Source organism: Pelodiscus sinensis, chromosome 1 (assembly GCF_049634645.1).
Source record: "Pelodiscus sinensis isolate JC-2024 chromosome 1, ASM4963464v1, whole genome shotgun sequence".
Lineage (NCBI taxonomy): Eukaryota > Metazoa > Chordata > Testudines > Trionychidae > Pelodiscus > Pelodiscus sinensis.
In genome coordinates, this window is record NC_134711.1 from 56,294,729 (window position 1) to 56,311,243 (window position 16,515).

At 45.9% G+C, this 16,515-nt stretch overlaps 1 protein-coding gene and 1 long non-coding RNA gene across 3 annotated transcripts in view; one reads left to right on the plus strand and one right to left on the minus strand.

The window, feature by feature from the left end:
* SLC38A4 (solute carrier family 38 member 4) overlaps positions 1 to 12,045 on the minus strand; it is a 67,467-nt gene extending 55,422 nt beyond the window's left edge. Inside the window, exon 1 of one of the 2 annotated variants that reach the window (XM_006126473.4) lies at positions 11,972 to 12,045. The gene's annotated coding sequence lies outside the window, so the exon portion shown is untranslated. Of the gene's footprint in view, positions 1 to 10,974; positions 11,219 to 11,971 lie in introns of those variants that run through there. The other variant, XM_075930566.1, reaches the window with a different exon arrangement.
* Positions 1 to 16,515, plus strand: part of LOC142829660 (uncharacterized) — a 44,478-nt gene that overhangs the window by 5,806 nt on the left and 22,157 nt on the right. The window lies entirely within an intron of this gene.

A 16,515-nucleotide genomic window follows, 5' to 3' on the forward strand; every position in this document is an offset into this window, starting at 1 on the left:
TCCCCTCATTTGGCAACCTTTAGAGCAGAGTGCCTGGCATGTTTATTTACACACATCTTTGATTAACCATTTCAGAATGTCTGGTGGTTGTGGGTAAATCCTGGTCTGACTAAAATAAATGGTAAAACTCCCATTGATTTCAATTCTAAGACTTTATGCTATTTATTAATTTACACTGATTTTCATGAATGGAATTTTTTTTTAATTTTCTTCAAAGTTGCTACAGAACTTAGATGCTAAGGCCGCAGACCAGCACAAATATTATATATGAGTGAAAGAAAGAGAGACAGATTGTCCTGTTGTTTTAGAGTGACATTGTTGAATAGTACTGACTAGACAAATAACCCTAAAACTGACTCCTGGTGAAAATATAGAGACTTCTAGAAAAAAGAAAACCAAATTACCCATACCGTCACTGCTACATCTTTTTGAAAAGTGTACAGTTTGCTGAGTAAAAATTACTCTTTATTGATGGCTCAGACAGAATCAATTTTTTTCTATATCGAATATCCATTTATTTATTTAGGAAATACATTCTTTTATTTTATATGGCTGCAGCTCTTGATCCCTGAATGCTGAATTTTCAGAAACTGCACTATATTTGAAAAAAAAGTATGAAAGAATCCCTCGGTCATAAAGCAAAGGGTTACAATTAATTGTGTTCTCTGTCATTTTTCTACAGCCCAATGATATTTAACCTTGTAGCATGGGACGTCCATTACATCAAATGGCATTTCAAAGACTGATCAAATAATGGCGGAGTGATATCCTGATAATACAATGTCTCAAAACAAACATTGCAATGACAAGATATTACAATTTTTCTGGAGTCTCTCAACAGTTCAGTTTTTCACAATGGACACCTAATTCATACCTTAAATAAACCCAATGTCTATGTGTTGCATATGGCATGAGAGAGCAGAATCTGATGTCTTATTTTACCTCTTTCCGGCTGTGGCACTGGACAGCCAGAAAAATAGCTTCCCCTCTTCTTTATCAGTTGACGATGTCCAGAGACTGTAAATTGAGATATTTTGTTTATTTCTCCCTCCCTTTTTCACCTAGCTGCTAGGAAGGATATGTTTGCTCACTCTCACATGTTCAGGCAGGAGGAACACTTAGGTCCTGAGAACTCCATTTATTCTAATTCAAGGGTGGGGAAACTAAAGCCCAGGAGCTGGATGTGGCCCCTGGCTTGCCTGAATCTGGCCCCTGTGGCTCCCCAGCATTGGGAAGCCCATGTTGGCACTCCAGACTGTCCTTCCGTGGAGCTGGAGTAGGGATGTTAAATTTAGATTAATTAACTAATTGAATAGTCAATGGAATTATCATTGACTATTCGATTAGTTGATAAGGGCACCTCCGTCTTTGAACTTTAGCAAAAGCCCTACCTGGCTCCTGCTGCAGTTCAAAAGCAGAAACCCCACAGGGAGTGTGCACTCCTTGCAGAGTCCGAGCCTTTGAAATGTAGAGAGCCCTGGGGGCCCCGCTGTGGGGCTCCCTTTTGAACTGTACAAGAGCCCTGCTTCAGACCCTGCTCGTGCCATTTCCCACTGTGCTTCCAACTCCCCTACCCCCCATGGAGATGGTGCTGGGGGGAACCGACTTTTAAACACAAATGCAGAATCTCACCAAGTGCAAAGATAGACTTTCTCAGAAAGTAATTTACCTTTTTCACTGAGCGAAAGATTTAAAAAAAATAAATGGTTTAAAAAAATATTTACTCTTATCAATGCCATGCTGTATTATATGTAATCCTGGAATACAGATAAAATAATTGTTTTAAAACAGTGGATTGTCAAGTCCGTAAATTAAATTCTGGTGACATATAGTTAAATTGAGTAATTAAAACTTCTCGTTAAAGACATGATTCTCATCTATACAAATGTCCCTTTCACCTCTCGGGTGGTATAAAGAGACTGTAAATTGAGACTAATGTAATTTACACCTTGTTGTAGGGCTTCCTATGATGCCAGGGCAGTGTAAAAAGCCTTCCAGTAAATGAAAACTGAGCCTCAAATAATAAAAGTTTTCCTACACACAAACATTTTAATCAATACCTTATGTTAATAGCCTACGGATTTCAGTAAACAACAATAAAAGCCATTTGGGAATGACAGAATTTCAAAAATTAGAACTGATACAATAAACTCATCTTTTTTAAGAAACAAAATATCTATAACTACGATTTCTTCACTTTTTTCCATACACATATATCCATATTATAAATATAAACCACATGCACACAAAAGAAGGTAAGAAATCTGTTGGTTTGGTTTTGAAAAATCTTTTTTTCCCTCTCCTTTTGCTTAGGTCTTTTAGGCCAAGTTTCAGCATAAAAACAAGTATTTGTGATAAAAATGCTGACACAGCCTTACTAATAGCAGCACCAACAGAGATTGTTACAATGTCTATTTACTCTGGTACAGTATTAAATAAGATATGTGAACTCACTATGGCAACCCGTGCATCATATAGCAGGTATGCTGCTTCTAAGATACAGAGGAACCTTTCTGAAGACATACATTCAGACAAACATCTATCAATTTCATATTGTGTTTTTAAAATTTATTGCTACACAGTACAACACACTTGTTGCTATTTAATTTACCAATTTGTCTTTGCCTTTGATTCATATCTTCATTGTTACTGTCAGAGAAAAAGTAGACTTAGAATTCTACTCAATATCCTCTGAGGGAAAAGATGCTTCAAATAAATTATTTAGCATCTCAGAAATGTCATATCCTAAATAGCTTCCTTTACTCCCTGACAGTTCAGAAGACCCATTTATCTCCTGCAATTTTCCTGCTTCTGGATATCCTGAGACTCCTGAGACATATATGAAAAGTCCCATTGACTTCTGTGAGGGAAAAATACATCCGTGGAACTGCTCTCAGGAGTAAAGTTAATCATGTTATATTTTTGCTGAATCTGGGGTATCTAAATGTATTGTCATTGGCTGTGGATCCACTTAGACCTTACCGCAGCACAGATGTGCCACTGCCAGGTTTCTCATGTAGTTGCTCTTTGTCCATGAGAGAGAGTTCTCTTCTCCTGCTGGCATTAAAGCCACCCCCACCAAGAGACTTTGTCAGCAGGCACTGTCCGCAACAGCACTTCTGTGTTTTTTCATGCACATGGCTGACAAAAATTTTGTCAACATAAATGCAAGTGCAGACAAAACCTTTGATTATTTGCTGCTCATTTTCCTTCTTACTGCTTCTGATACTCATCATGCATTTTCCCTGCCATACTGCATGCTCTTTTTAATTGTCTTGACTTGGCTGGCTTTCAGTCAGGCAGTTTTTGTTTAGGGCTATACATGCTTTCTCTCTCTGCAAGATGTGAGTAGCTAGTTCTCCTGATTAATCTAATTCCCACATTCTGATCAGCACAATTTTATACCTCAAAAAAATCCAAAATCTGTGGCAAACTGCTTGTTCATGGACATATAACCATTCATTCTACTGCTTTCCAATTATACTTAATGACTATTATTGATCATGTTCAAGGTTTGACTAAACTGGTACCCAAGACTCATCCAAGCAGATCACATCCTTGCTGCCAAGCCATCCACATAATTTGGCCCAAATATCTCCATGGAGAAATATATCTGCTGTAGAAAAGAGAAGGAAGCCATGGCAAGCGGGTCCAATCATGGCAGTCCAGTCATAGTCTGATCTTTCCTGGCTAAGGGAAATGGATAGTCCTACTTGCTTTTATTGCTAGATAAAGTTGCCTGGGGAAATGCTGGTACTGCATATTGGCACGTACTTTCCACTTTGAGTCTTTTTGCACTGATCACCTGAGCAAAAGTTTGAATTGGCATGGGCAACTACATTTTAAATCCCTTCTGTATTAAAAGAAGAGAGAACGATTGTTCTGGTCAGTCTTCTTAAAAAAAATAGCATTAGATTTAGCTGTGTACAAGGTATGCTGCTCATTGGGGTCCAATGGAGTAGGACTGCCACTTAACTTTCAAAAGAAAAGATTTTTCTAAATATGAGCAAATATGCATTGCCGAATTACCACAAACCAATCAAATCTTAGCATCGCCATTACGTGTCAGACACAGAATCACATCCCCACTAGAACTCTAATATATCATCTACCATAATCATCTAATTGTCGTGCTCCAGCATTAAATGCAGTGCCCCACAGGGAACATCAACAATAATACTTGATAATGGTTTTCCACTTCAGTAGTGCTTTTCATGCAAGATTCGTATAGCACTTTTGTAGACATGAATTAATCAAGACACTGAATATATCTATTATATGAGGCGGGTAGTGTTATAACTTATTTTACAGATGGGTATGCTAAATGCCCCTCAAGGACATTGAGAAATTGGGTAACTGACCATGATTAAACATGGAGACAGTGTTGGAGACTAATGAAATAGCTCTTCTATCCTCAACAGCAAAATAAATCCTGACCTTGAATTAAAGGAGGAGATGTGCTAGCCACAATAAAGCTGTTACTTCTGCCCATTCCGTTACCAACAGAAGACCAATAATGAGATCTACTTATATGACTGGAATAACACATCTCCTGCAGTAATCCATAAGAACATAAAAATGGTCATACTCGGTCAGACCAAAGGTCATTCTAACCCAGTATCCTGTCTTCTGACTGTGACCAATGCCAGGTGTCCTTGAGGGAATGAACAGTCACTTTTCAAGTGATATATCCCCTGCCACCCACTCCGAGCCTCTGGCAGACAGAGGTTACGGATACCATCCATGCTCATCTTAGCTAATAACCATTGATGGAACTATCCACTTGAATTTGCGCAAGACTGCACTTGAATTTGCGCAAGAACACTGACAATCTAATGTAAGATTGTCAGTGTTCTTGCACAAATACTATGCTGCTCCTGTTTGGGAAAAAGCCCTCTTGCGCAAATGTATTTGCGCAAGAAGGCCAGTGTAGACAGGTCAAAACTGTTTTGTGCAAAAAAGCCCTGATGGCGAAAATGGCGATCGGGGCTTTCTTGCGCAAAACCGCGTCTAGATTGGCACGGACGCTTTTCCGCAAAAGTGCTTTTGCACAAAAGCGTCCATGCCCATCTAGATGCTCTTTTCTGCAAATGCTTTTAATGGAAAAACTTTTCCGTTAAAAGCATTTGCGGAAAATCATGCCAGTCTAGATGCAGCCTTATAGTCTTAGACTTTACAACATCTTCTTGCAAAGAGTGCTATAGATTCTTTGTGTGTTGTGTGAAGAAATACTTCATTTTGTTTGTTTTAAACCTGATGCTTACTAATTTCATTTGGCGTCGCTTAGTTCTTGTGTTAAAGAAGTAAATAACACTTCCTTATTTACTTTATTCGCAACGGTCATGATTTTATAGACCTCAATCATATCACCCTTAGTCATCTCTTTTCCAAGCTGCAAAGCCTTAGTCTTTTTAATTTTTCCTTATATGGATGCTGTTTCATACCCCTAATCATTTTTATTGCCTTTTCTGTAGCTTTTCCAATTCTAATATATCTTTTTTGAGATGAGACCACATCTGCATACAGTAGTCAAAATGTGGGCCTACTATGGCGTTATATAGAGGAAATGTGATATTTTCTGTCTTACTATCCATCCCTTTCTTAACGGTTCCCAACATTCTGTTAGCTTTTTTTGACAGCTGCTGCACATGAAGTAGATATTTTCAGAGAACTATCCACAATGACTACAAGATCTTTCTCGAGTGGTAACAGCTAATATAGACCCTATAATTTTATATGTATAATTAGGATTGTGCTTTCCAGCATTCATTACTTTACATTTATCAAAACTGAATGTTGTCTTCTATTTTGTTGCCCAGTTACCCAGTTTTATCAGATCCCTTTGTAATTCAAGTAGGAATTAATTATCTTGAGCTGAGTGGTGTGAGATAACCTTTAAATCCTGAGCCAGTCACCAAGAGCTATGGGGGGCAGTGACATCACACAACATTTTAAATTTCTTGCACAAACAGTTATTTTATGTCCCTCACTCTAGGCCTTTGTCACATGTTGCCTCCCGCATTTCGTCCTTCTGCAAGGGACAAGCCATAGAGATCAAACATGGGTTGAGCATGAACTATTCCATGCACTATAATCTCAATAGAACCTCAGCTAAATCAGTTAAACTGCGAGTCGTGATTGCGTCCCGTGTAAAATGGAGATTATAACCTCGCCTCACAGCAGTGTTGTAAGAACTAGTTAACTAGAACTGATGCTGCTTTGGAGACATAAGATGTAGTGGTAGCCGCATTGGTCCCGTGATATTAGAGATTTTAGGAATTAGAGTCAGGTAATACCTTTGATTGGACCCACTTCCATTGGCAAGAAAGACAAGATTTCAAGTTTATAAAGAGCTCTTCTTCAGGTTTGGAAAAGGTACTCAGAGTGCTCCCAGCTAAATAAAAGGTGGTACTTTGCATAAGTAAATTTGCACATATTGTAAAGAAGGGTTCTCAACCTTCTTCAAGCCCCCCCGCAACATGCTTTAAAAATTCCATGGTCCACCTATGCCACAACAACCATTTTTCAGTAGCTTAAAAGCTAGGGCTGGCTCTAGGGCCAGGCAATCTGGTCACTCGCATAAGGCACCTTAGCCAGGGAGGCACCGTAATTGGACTTTACATTGCTAGCTGCAGGATGGACTCCTCTCCTGTCTTCCCACTCTCCAGTGCTGGGCCAGTGGGCTTCTCCCTACCCTCGCCCCACCTGCTCCTCAGCTGGCTACCTGATGGCTCTGGCTCCACCCAGCCCTCCCATGGAGCCCAGAGCTGTGCAGAATCCCTCTCTGCCTGTACTCGGGCCAGGAGCAAAAGTTTGCATGTGATATAGTGAGCAGGGAGAGCTGAGCTGGGTGTGTGAGAGGGGGAAAGCTGGAAACAGAGTAGGCGAGGGGAAACCCAGAGGCTGGGAAGAGAGGGAGGAGCTAAGCTGAGGAGGGTAGAACTGGGCATAGAATTAAAGGAAATAAGTAGAGGCAAGAGTAGAGCAGGAATTGGGGTGAGGATGGCTGGGATGCAGCTGTTCCAAACCATCCCACACTGCACCTCTCTCCTCTTCTGCCCTTGCAACCTGCCTTGACAGCAACTTCTTCCAATCACTCTCCTAGTCTCCTTTTTGTGTCACATCCCTCTTCTCTGAACTTTAAGCCCAGATGCCAAGAATCCCTTTTAGACTTTTTCCTCTCCTCCCTTCCCGAGGAGGGATCAGCAGTAGACACAGGATGGGAGGAGGGAGAGGCTATAGAGGAGAGTAAGTTAAAGGAAAATAAAAGAAGGTTGTTTGCTTTTCCTGCCCATTCACAATATTCCAGTTAGGGCTGCAGAATGCAGGGAAGGGGGCAACCTCTTAGGAAGGAAGGCAGTCTGGCACTTAACAAAACTGAAGTAGCTGAAAACTTCTACTTAGGGAAAAGGGACTTTTTTTCTTGTGAATCAAAGTATCTCCAGAGCTGTCTCTCAAGCTGGCAGCATTTTGAATGAAGGATTCTAAACAGTGCAGAGTTGAGAGGAATTATAAAGGTCCCTTCAAGAATGCAAAACATTCTTTTTCACCCATGAGACTTTTAAAAACTGCCTTAAATAATCCAAAAGAAGAGCCACTGTTCGAATGAGACTTGACTAGCTTATGGATCCAGCCCCATTGTTGAAGTATTATTGAAACTACATGCTGAGTTTTACCAACTGCAATCCAATGAGCCATGTGTCACAACCAAATGTGTAAGTCAGGGCAAAAAAAATATTGGTGAATGACTATAATTCTTTTTTTTATTAAACTGCACATCCAAGAGCTACTTTTTCAGGATTAGAGGGAAATCCTTTATTTTCGGGAGAATGAAAAGCCATTTGGGAGGTGATGACTCAAAGTTGTGGCAGGCAAGGGCTTGGATGAGAGCTGGACTCAACCATTGGTATCTTTTTTTTTTTTTTTTTGGCATTCAAATGGATTTTGGATCATGGCTGACATCCCAGCCATGATGTAAATCCATGGTGTACAACCAGTTCTGAAGCAGTAGACACTGTACTGGCTACTGTTACAGTGAATTAGCCACACTCAACGAGCCAAATAGCCACATTGTTCAAGGCAACTAGTGACACTCAACTGACCAAATAGACAAATAGGCTAACAAGTTGGCCACCAGGGAAAAATGTTTCCTTCTGGCCTTTTGCCATGCACACAGAGCCAAGTCCCTATCCCAGAAGGTTGATGTCCCAAGTCTGTGCAGCCAGTGGCCTATGATTGCCACTGCCATGCTGAAGACTCCATATTTATTTATTGACAAATACAATTTGCAGAATTTTAAAATGTTGTGTGCAGAATTTTTAATTTTTTGGTACTGAATTCTTTCAGGAATAAGGGGTGTGTGACAGGGCGCTCACCCTGCACTGGCCCTTTAAGGGCAGACCCCGGCCTGAACCAGGGCCGGGGAGTTTAGCCCAGCTGAGGCTGTACTAGTCCATTAGGGCCCAGCTGGGTGCTATAATAGAGGATGGGCTGCTGCTGTGAAGGGGAGCAGTGAGAACCTGGCTGCTGGGGGAGGAGGAGGCGGCTCTCTGGAGCTCAGGCAGGGCTAGGGGAGCTCTGGCCCGCAAATCCTCAGACTGCAGGGCTTGAAAGAAGGCCCGATGAAGGAACATCCAGCCCCGGAAGGGGGGCTCAGAGACAGACTTGTGCACTGCCAGAGAGCAGTGTGGTGAAGAGGACGCCGCAGCCGGGAGTAAAGAGGGGAGACATCACCCCAGAGAAGGCACCCTACCCACTGAGGGAGCCAATTCCTGAGGACAGATGGCAGGGGGGTTATGGTGGTGAGTGCACCCCCCTCACAGGGTGCCAGGCAGTTGGGGGGAGGGGCTGTGAGAGAGGCCCTGGGCATTGGGGGAATCTGTGGGTAAGAGGGCATTGGACATAGAAATCTGTGGTAGAGATCTCTGAGGGGCCACTGGGCATATGGGGGTGCAGGGTACTGGGCAGGGGGCAGTGTGATGGACATGCTGGTAGCCTCAGTCTGGGGTTGAGAGTAGGGACTTGGGGTGAAGGCGGCACAGTGCATAGGTTAGGAGCATGGAATAAGAGTTGGGGTGGAAAAGGAGGGCAGGGGTTAGTGGAAAGCAGGTAGAGGATGGGGGTGCAGGAACGGTGGAGCCTTTTAGGTCCAAGGAAAGCAGGAGGTGGGGGCACCATGCTTTGGAGGACCAGTGACACCAAAATACAAGTTCATCCAGGGCATCATTTATCCTAAGGCCTGCTCTGGGGAAGGCAACCAAAATGATTAGGGGGCTGGAGCACATGACCTATGAGGAGAGACGGAGGGATTTGGGTTTGTTTAGTCTGCAGAAGAGTGAGGGGGGATTTGATAGCAGCCTTCAACTTTCTGAAGGGAGGTTCCAAAGAGGATGGAGAAAGGCTGTCCACAGTAGTGACAGACGGCAGAACAAGGAGCAATGATCTCAAGTTTTGGGTGGGGGGAGTTCTAGGCTGGATATTAGGAAAAACTATTTCACCAGAAGAGTGGTGAAGTACTGGAATGTACCTAGGGAGGTGGTGGAATCTCCATCCCTAGAGGTTTTTAAGTCCCAGCTTGACAAAGCCCAGGCTGAGTTAATTTAGTTGGGATTGGTCCTGCCTTGGACAGGGGGCTGGACTCGTTGACCTCCTGAGGTCCCTTCCAGCTCTATGATTCTATTAGGGAGCAGTTAACAAAGCAACTGCCCAGAGCCCCACACCACAAGGGCAGGGCCGGACCGAGCCATTCCGGCACCCTGGGCAGACAGTTTAATTGTACCCCGGGTTGGGGGAGGGCACATGCGTGGCCCCGCCCCAGTTCCAGCGTGTGAGGGAGGGTGCACCGAGCTGGCAGTGGCAGGACGCACGTGCCCGGCTCGGGGAAGAGAGCTGCTGGCCAGCGCTGCAGGGGTTATCGCAGCCCTGCCCCGGGGAGCTGCTGCAGCCCACGATCTGGGAGCATGGTGCCTGATGGCAGCTATAAGGGGCGCACAGCTTAGTTGGTGTCCGGGGCAGCTACCCGGCTAGCCCATGCCTTAATCCAGCCCTGCCTAAGAGACATGGGCTCCTGGTTGAGAAGGGACCATTCAAGGGAGAGCGGCTCATTAACACCCCAGTAAGCCAGGGGCCAAAAAGGGAGGCTCGCGGATACAGGGCTGTAAGGAGCAATACATCCAGTAGGTCAAGTACTCTAGGGACAGGGAGTGAAACACAAAAGCGCGGGGAGGGCGCTGCAGGGTCTACGCCAGCGGGAACTGCTCAGTACATTCTGGGGCTGCGGGCAGCGCACCAAGATCGACCCCGTGTCTGGCCGACACGCCGCACCCTGTGTCAGGGGCCCAACGTGTAGCGTGTTGACTCCACCGCAAAGGCTCCTCCCCGCCCTCTCCTCGTGGTGTGGCCGGGAGCATCCCTGCAACACGCAGCGCGGGGCCAGGCGCCGCTCCGGGCCACCAGCAGCTCCCTGGCCTCCCCCTCGTCTCTGCCCGGCCCCGCCCGGCGGGCTGCGCCCAGAGCAGACAATGGAAAGCCGCTCCCCGCCCCCGCCCCTCGGAGCATCCGCCCCGCCCCTCCCCGCCCTCCGGAGCGGCGGCAGCGTGGCCAGCGCGCATGCGCGGGGCACTGAGCCCAGCTGGGCCCGGCTCGCGCTCCTGCTCAGTGGCCGCGGGCCCGCTAGGCCGGTGACAGGTGGCGGCCAATAGAGCCAGCGGCCGAAGGAGCCCAGCGCCCAGGAGACGCGGCGGGCGCCGCAGCCTGTGGGAGCGGCAGCAGCGCAGCGAGTCCCAGGAGGCCCGGCCGGCAGCGCCCCCCGTTTACAAGCAGTAACTTCCTCCCCGCTGCCCCCGGCCGGGCTGCGCTGCGTCCGCCCAGGGCAGGCGGCCGGAGCCCCGCGCGGGGGCCAAGCAGATCCAGGGTCCCGCGGGGCAGATCCCGGGCCGCTGGCTTCAGCCAGGGAGCTGCTCAGCCTGAACACACCTGGTCACCAGCGTCAGCGAGAGCTCGGGCAGGCGGGGTCCTTCCCTCCCAGGCACGGGCACAGCAGCTGCTCTGGTAGTAGGGGGACGTCTCTGGTTTCAGCGCGGAACGTGGCAGGAGTTTTCTCTTCTATTCCAGGCTGCATAGACGTGCAACTTCTACACCCCTTCCTATCTAGCAACTCGCATCTCAGCCTCCTTCCTCTTCTGCCCCCTCTAGCTCGGGCACTGTGAATTCCCGCCCCTCCCCGAATTCACTAACCCCTTGTAACACATCCCCCGGCGGAGGGCCACTCTCCCCAACCCCCACTTGCAATCCGAGCTTGTGTAACCCTCTCCCCGTGGAAGCCTGCCGTCCTTTCAGTGGGGTGCAACCCGCACCCTATTGCCATATTGCACTCCACAACACCCCCCCGCCCCGCCACCACTCTCCCAGCACAGTATGCAAACCGCGCTTTTAATACATTCTGCCACCCTTCCTAGCACCCCCCTCCAAAGCCCCCCAGCTGCTGCACGACACCCTCCGTGCACTCTGCAGACCTCGGAATAACTTCCCTCCCACACTAGCAATGTGCTCCGCATGCACACAACGATAAAGTAGCGCAATGAAACCATGACTAAGACACAAATCGTTGAATTGCGTTTGCAGTTCCAAGAACCGGGCTCCCTGTTGCAATGCAAACGCCCACACATGCAATAAAAAGCCGTCCCCATGCACGCTCTCTAGTTTGTGCCGTGCCGCATGTTAATACGATCATTACACTTCAATCCACTCAAAGCGGGCTCATTTGAAATGGTGAAAGCCAACATGTTAAAAACAGCCACTCTGCCAAGTATTAATGTAGACTATTCTCACACGCAGATATGACGGTGTGTTAAACCCTGTAGTAAGAGATACCTGTAGAGCCGTATATATAAATAGCTAAATTCGTATTTAACTAGCTTTCTCCGTCTTAGGCATCACTTAGAATTGTATTCAAAGAGCTAGAATTACCCACCTTGGTTTTGCAAATTCTTTTAGGATGAAGCACAAGTGAAAATGGTATGACCCTAGGAGGAGTGTTAAAAAGTGTGGATTGAGACCCTCGCTTTCTTTTCTTTCCTGCTTTCTAAAGAGTGGAAATTTCCATCATGTGATAGGGGGCAGCATCCCCAGCCTCTCATTTCATTCGGACCCCTCCCTTTTAGAAAAAAAACACCAATAGTAGTGAGCTTAGCAACCTGAGATGTAAACAAAAAAGCATCCTCCCAGGTGGACTGGTGAGCTGTTCTGCTTGTGAAAAAGGCAAGAGGGAGCCTGGTTGTGAAAAAGTAGCACAACTATTTTCTAAACAGACTAGGATTGACTTTATTCCAAGTTATTTTATTCTTTTAAAATTTAATCTAGAGTTTTTGAGAGTTGTGTTTTAATGTATGTTTTTGGCACAATTATGCATGTTTGCATAATGAATGTTTTGCACAATAATGTATGTTTGCATAATTTTGCATAATAATGTATGTTTTTGCACAATGTGATGTCTACATATTCAGGATTTACAAAAGAAAGCATTTGATGTTGAGTAAGGTATATTTAACCTCATTTTCAATATTTTCACATAACTATTTGTTAATAGAAGTGGAAACAAAAATGTGGAAGATGTAAAGCTTGTTTTTAAATGGGTGGTTTTATCTTCCCCAGTAGTGCCCATCAATGCCTATATCATTTGTCATTATAGATGTTTAAAAGAGTCCTTTAAGACTGACCCCATCTACAAATTTTTGACCATCCCTCTGTTGATTCATAATGCCACTAAACTTATCTATTTTTGCTACTTGCCAAATAACCCAGTGCGAGTTATAGCTGCTTGAATTTTATCCCCTCTGGTTTTTTTTTATATTCCTGAAATGGCACAGTTTGGCATAAAGCATATTTTAGTTGTGAGCAGAGTAAAACAGTGTTTAACACAGGATCACAACTCATTGGTCTGTATAGTTTCCCTTGGAAACCCAATAAGAAGGGTATTAAATATTTACATATTAACATAACTACCATTTTGCTATTCCAGGTGAGTTTACCATGCTCTTAGGCTTAGTCTATACTGGGAATTTAGGTCAAATTTAGCTGCATAAGGTCCATTTTCTAAATGAGTCACTACCAAGCCTGATCAGCCAACATTAATGTTGATTTAGTTACTCCTGCTTTTCATGAGGAGTAATGCTAAATTCAACCTGGTGTGGTAAGCTTTATGGTAGTGTTGAATCAGCATTGTGAAAGTTGATATTCTTGGCCTCTGGGAAGCATGCCACAGTGTCTCCAGGTGAACAGGAAAGCCCCAGGAAAAATTTAATTTCATTTGCTGTGTGACAGGCATTGTGAGCACACCTCAGAGCAAGCAGCACACCTAAGCAGCACACGTGGCCATGAATTCAAGTCCCAAGAGCAGGTCTAGCCTTCGGGCAAGGCAAGTGAGGCAATTGCCTTGGGCCCCTGTGCCTTGGGTTCCTTGCCCCACCCACCTAGCTGCTCACTCGCTGTCCTGACTGGGAGCCACGTGGCTCAGCCACGCTGCTTTGGGCCTCACAAACTCTTTGGTTAGGCCTGCCCAAGAGCTTTATGAGCTCCAGTTTCCAGGAGCAAAGATAAGCACCAGCATGGGGTATGAAGGAGATTTTGGATCTCATAAAGGTGTGGGAAGAGGAATCCATTCTTGTTGAGCTCCAAACCAGCAAATGATATCTATGAGAAGATTGGAAAGTCCATGGTGGATAAAGGATACACCAGGGACACCCAGCAGTCTCATGTTAAAATAAAGGAGCTGAGGCAGTCCTACCAGAAGACAAAGGAGACAAATGGACAGGCGGGTGCATTGCCACAAACATGCCGCTTCTATAACCAACTGCACGTAATCCTAGCAGGAGACCTGACCAGCTTCCCAAGCCAGACTGTGGAATCCTCTCAAGTCACTCATCAGGGCAGCAGCGTGGAACACTATGTGATGGAGGAAGAAGAGGAGGAGAAGAATGGTCAGCCACCAAGTGGCCAGAGCCAAGAACATTTTATAACCTTCAAGACAATCCTCTCCTCCCAGGACATCTCACAGTCAGGCATTAATCCCAGGGAGGGCACTTCTAGAGAGCTCATGGTTTTTTTCTTCCTACAAGTTGGTTAAGGCAATTGGGTGTAAAGCCTGGTGTACTCTGTGCCCACACACAGTGTGAGTGACACACAATAACTTGTTAACGTGTCTGAGATGGAGCGGGAATCTTCCCTGCACATCTCCATGAAGCTCTCACAGAGAAAATATTTGATCCTTCTTACAAGGTTTCTGGGGAGGCCTGCTTTATTTCATCCTCCACAGTCAGATCCTTCCCACACCAAACCACCAGTAAATATCATTGCAGCAAAAAGCATTGCAATATAAGGCCCAGGATATTATATTCCTGCCACATTCACTCAGTATTAGCTCTTTATCACTCTGTGTGATTCAGAGAAGAGTGATACCTCACAGGCAACCTGGATGAAAGAGGGAAGCTATTTGCTGCTGCCTCTGCTGCTACCATAATATCAGCCTCTGGTACCCCCTCCTTCCTCCCTGCTCTCAGGCTCCCGTGGGATGGGAAAGTAGCACTTTCCTGGGAAGTGGGATGTTGCAGACACAGAGGAGGATGCTGTGTGACCCTCCACCCTGCCCCACTTGCAGGATCTGACTCTGTTCTCCCTCCTGCCCACAGGATAGTGTCCTGGCAGGCCCCTTACCATGTCTTGCTCCAAACTGTGAATCCAGATGTTCCCTTGAGAACTGTGTTGTATACCTACTGTACAGTGGCTGCTTTAAAGCACGGCTTTGGCCTTGCACAGAACATGTCTCCATTGTCTTTAGAGAGACCTTCGCTGTATGTTAACAGATTAGGTTTTAGGCTCCACAATGCATCTCCTGTAATGTGTGCCCTTGTAACTTTTCATTAGAGCAGGAATAGCAGGGAGCTTGCTGCATATTCACTTGTCTCCACCAGCTGTCTGGCTCACACAAATCCACAGGCGCAAAAGGACGAGGGAAGACATGTTCAAGGAGCAAACAGAGTGGAGGAATATGCTACTGGAGGAGATGCAAGCAGAGCAGCAGGAAAGGACAGTGGAGTGGCAGGATAGGAGAGTGTGCAGGGAACTACAAGTACAGCACCAGGTGGGGTCATCTTGTTGACCCTGACATCAGTGATGGAGCACATGGTGGCGTACCTAGCAGAACAACTTTCCCTCCTCACCCAGTTCTGTAGCCTCCATGCTCAGAGGTCCTAGGACATGGGGGAAAGGGAACTCAAGGGCAGCCTCACATTCAACTTATAGGGCATTGTGAAGCAAAAAGTCTGTCCTTCTCACATTTCTGATTCCCCTGAGGGTCCCTCTTGCTCTCACAAATATTAATGAGCACACAGAAGGTTGCCATCACAAAGGGAAAACTGAGTTAGCTGAAGTCAGGCCTAGTCAGTACACTTCTAAACTTTCCTCTTAAATATCCAAAAGCACATTTCACCACCATTCTGCACCGCTCAGTCTATAGCTGAACTGCTCCTTACTGCAGTCCAGGCTGCCTATGAGCCATAGGAGCCATGGGAACAAGGGTTAAACTGGGTTTTTGATGTCTGTGAAACAGCCCTTGTGATCCACCAGCTCTCACAGCACCATTGAGCAGTAGCTTTATGCACTCCTTGGCAATATAATCAGGGCCAAGATAAGGATATGCGTTTTGTCTATCATCCCCTCGCAGTTAGGGAATCCCATTGCAGCAAAGCCCTCCAACTGTGGCATGCACATTTTCCAGAGTCACTGCCCTCCATAGCAGAATGGTATTGTTTGCTTTGACTACTTGTATAACAGCAGCCACTACTGTAGATTTCCCCATTCTGAATTAATTCCCAACTGACTGGTAACTGTCTGCCATTGCAAGCTTCCACTGGGCAATTGCCACACGCTTCTCCATTGTCAGGGCAGGTCTCATTCGGGTGTCCCTGCACTTCAGGGCATGGGAAAGCCATTTACAAAGTTCCATGAAAGTGGCTTTGTGCATTCAGAAGTTTTGCAGCCACTGCTGATTGTCCCACACCTGGAGCACTGTACAGTCCCACCAGTCTGGCTAGTCTGATGGCACCAGAACCAGTGTTACAAAGGATCAAGTGCCAGTGGTGTTTCCAATTGGCTCATCTCAGGGGATAGCATGTCCAAGGCCCCCTGAGATTCATCCTTGTCCTCTTCCTGGAATGCCATGCATATGCTCTCAACATACTCCACCATTAGTTGCACCAAGGTGAACATCATCATCACAGTGCTTTGATGCACAATGGGATTCACAAGGGGGTCCAAAAAGGGCCCCAAAAGACTGTTTCCCATTGATCTCAAGCAAGCGGGGAGGGAGTTGACAAGCACATTATGCGACACTGACGACATGAACCCAGAACCACCTGCTGCACAGTTTTGGTCCCACTGAGCACTAGGAGCATAACACAGAATGCAAAGTGGTGCAAGCACTGCAGGATAGCTATCTACAGAGCATCACTCTCAAAGTCA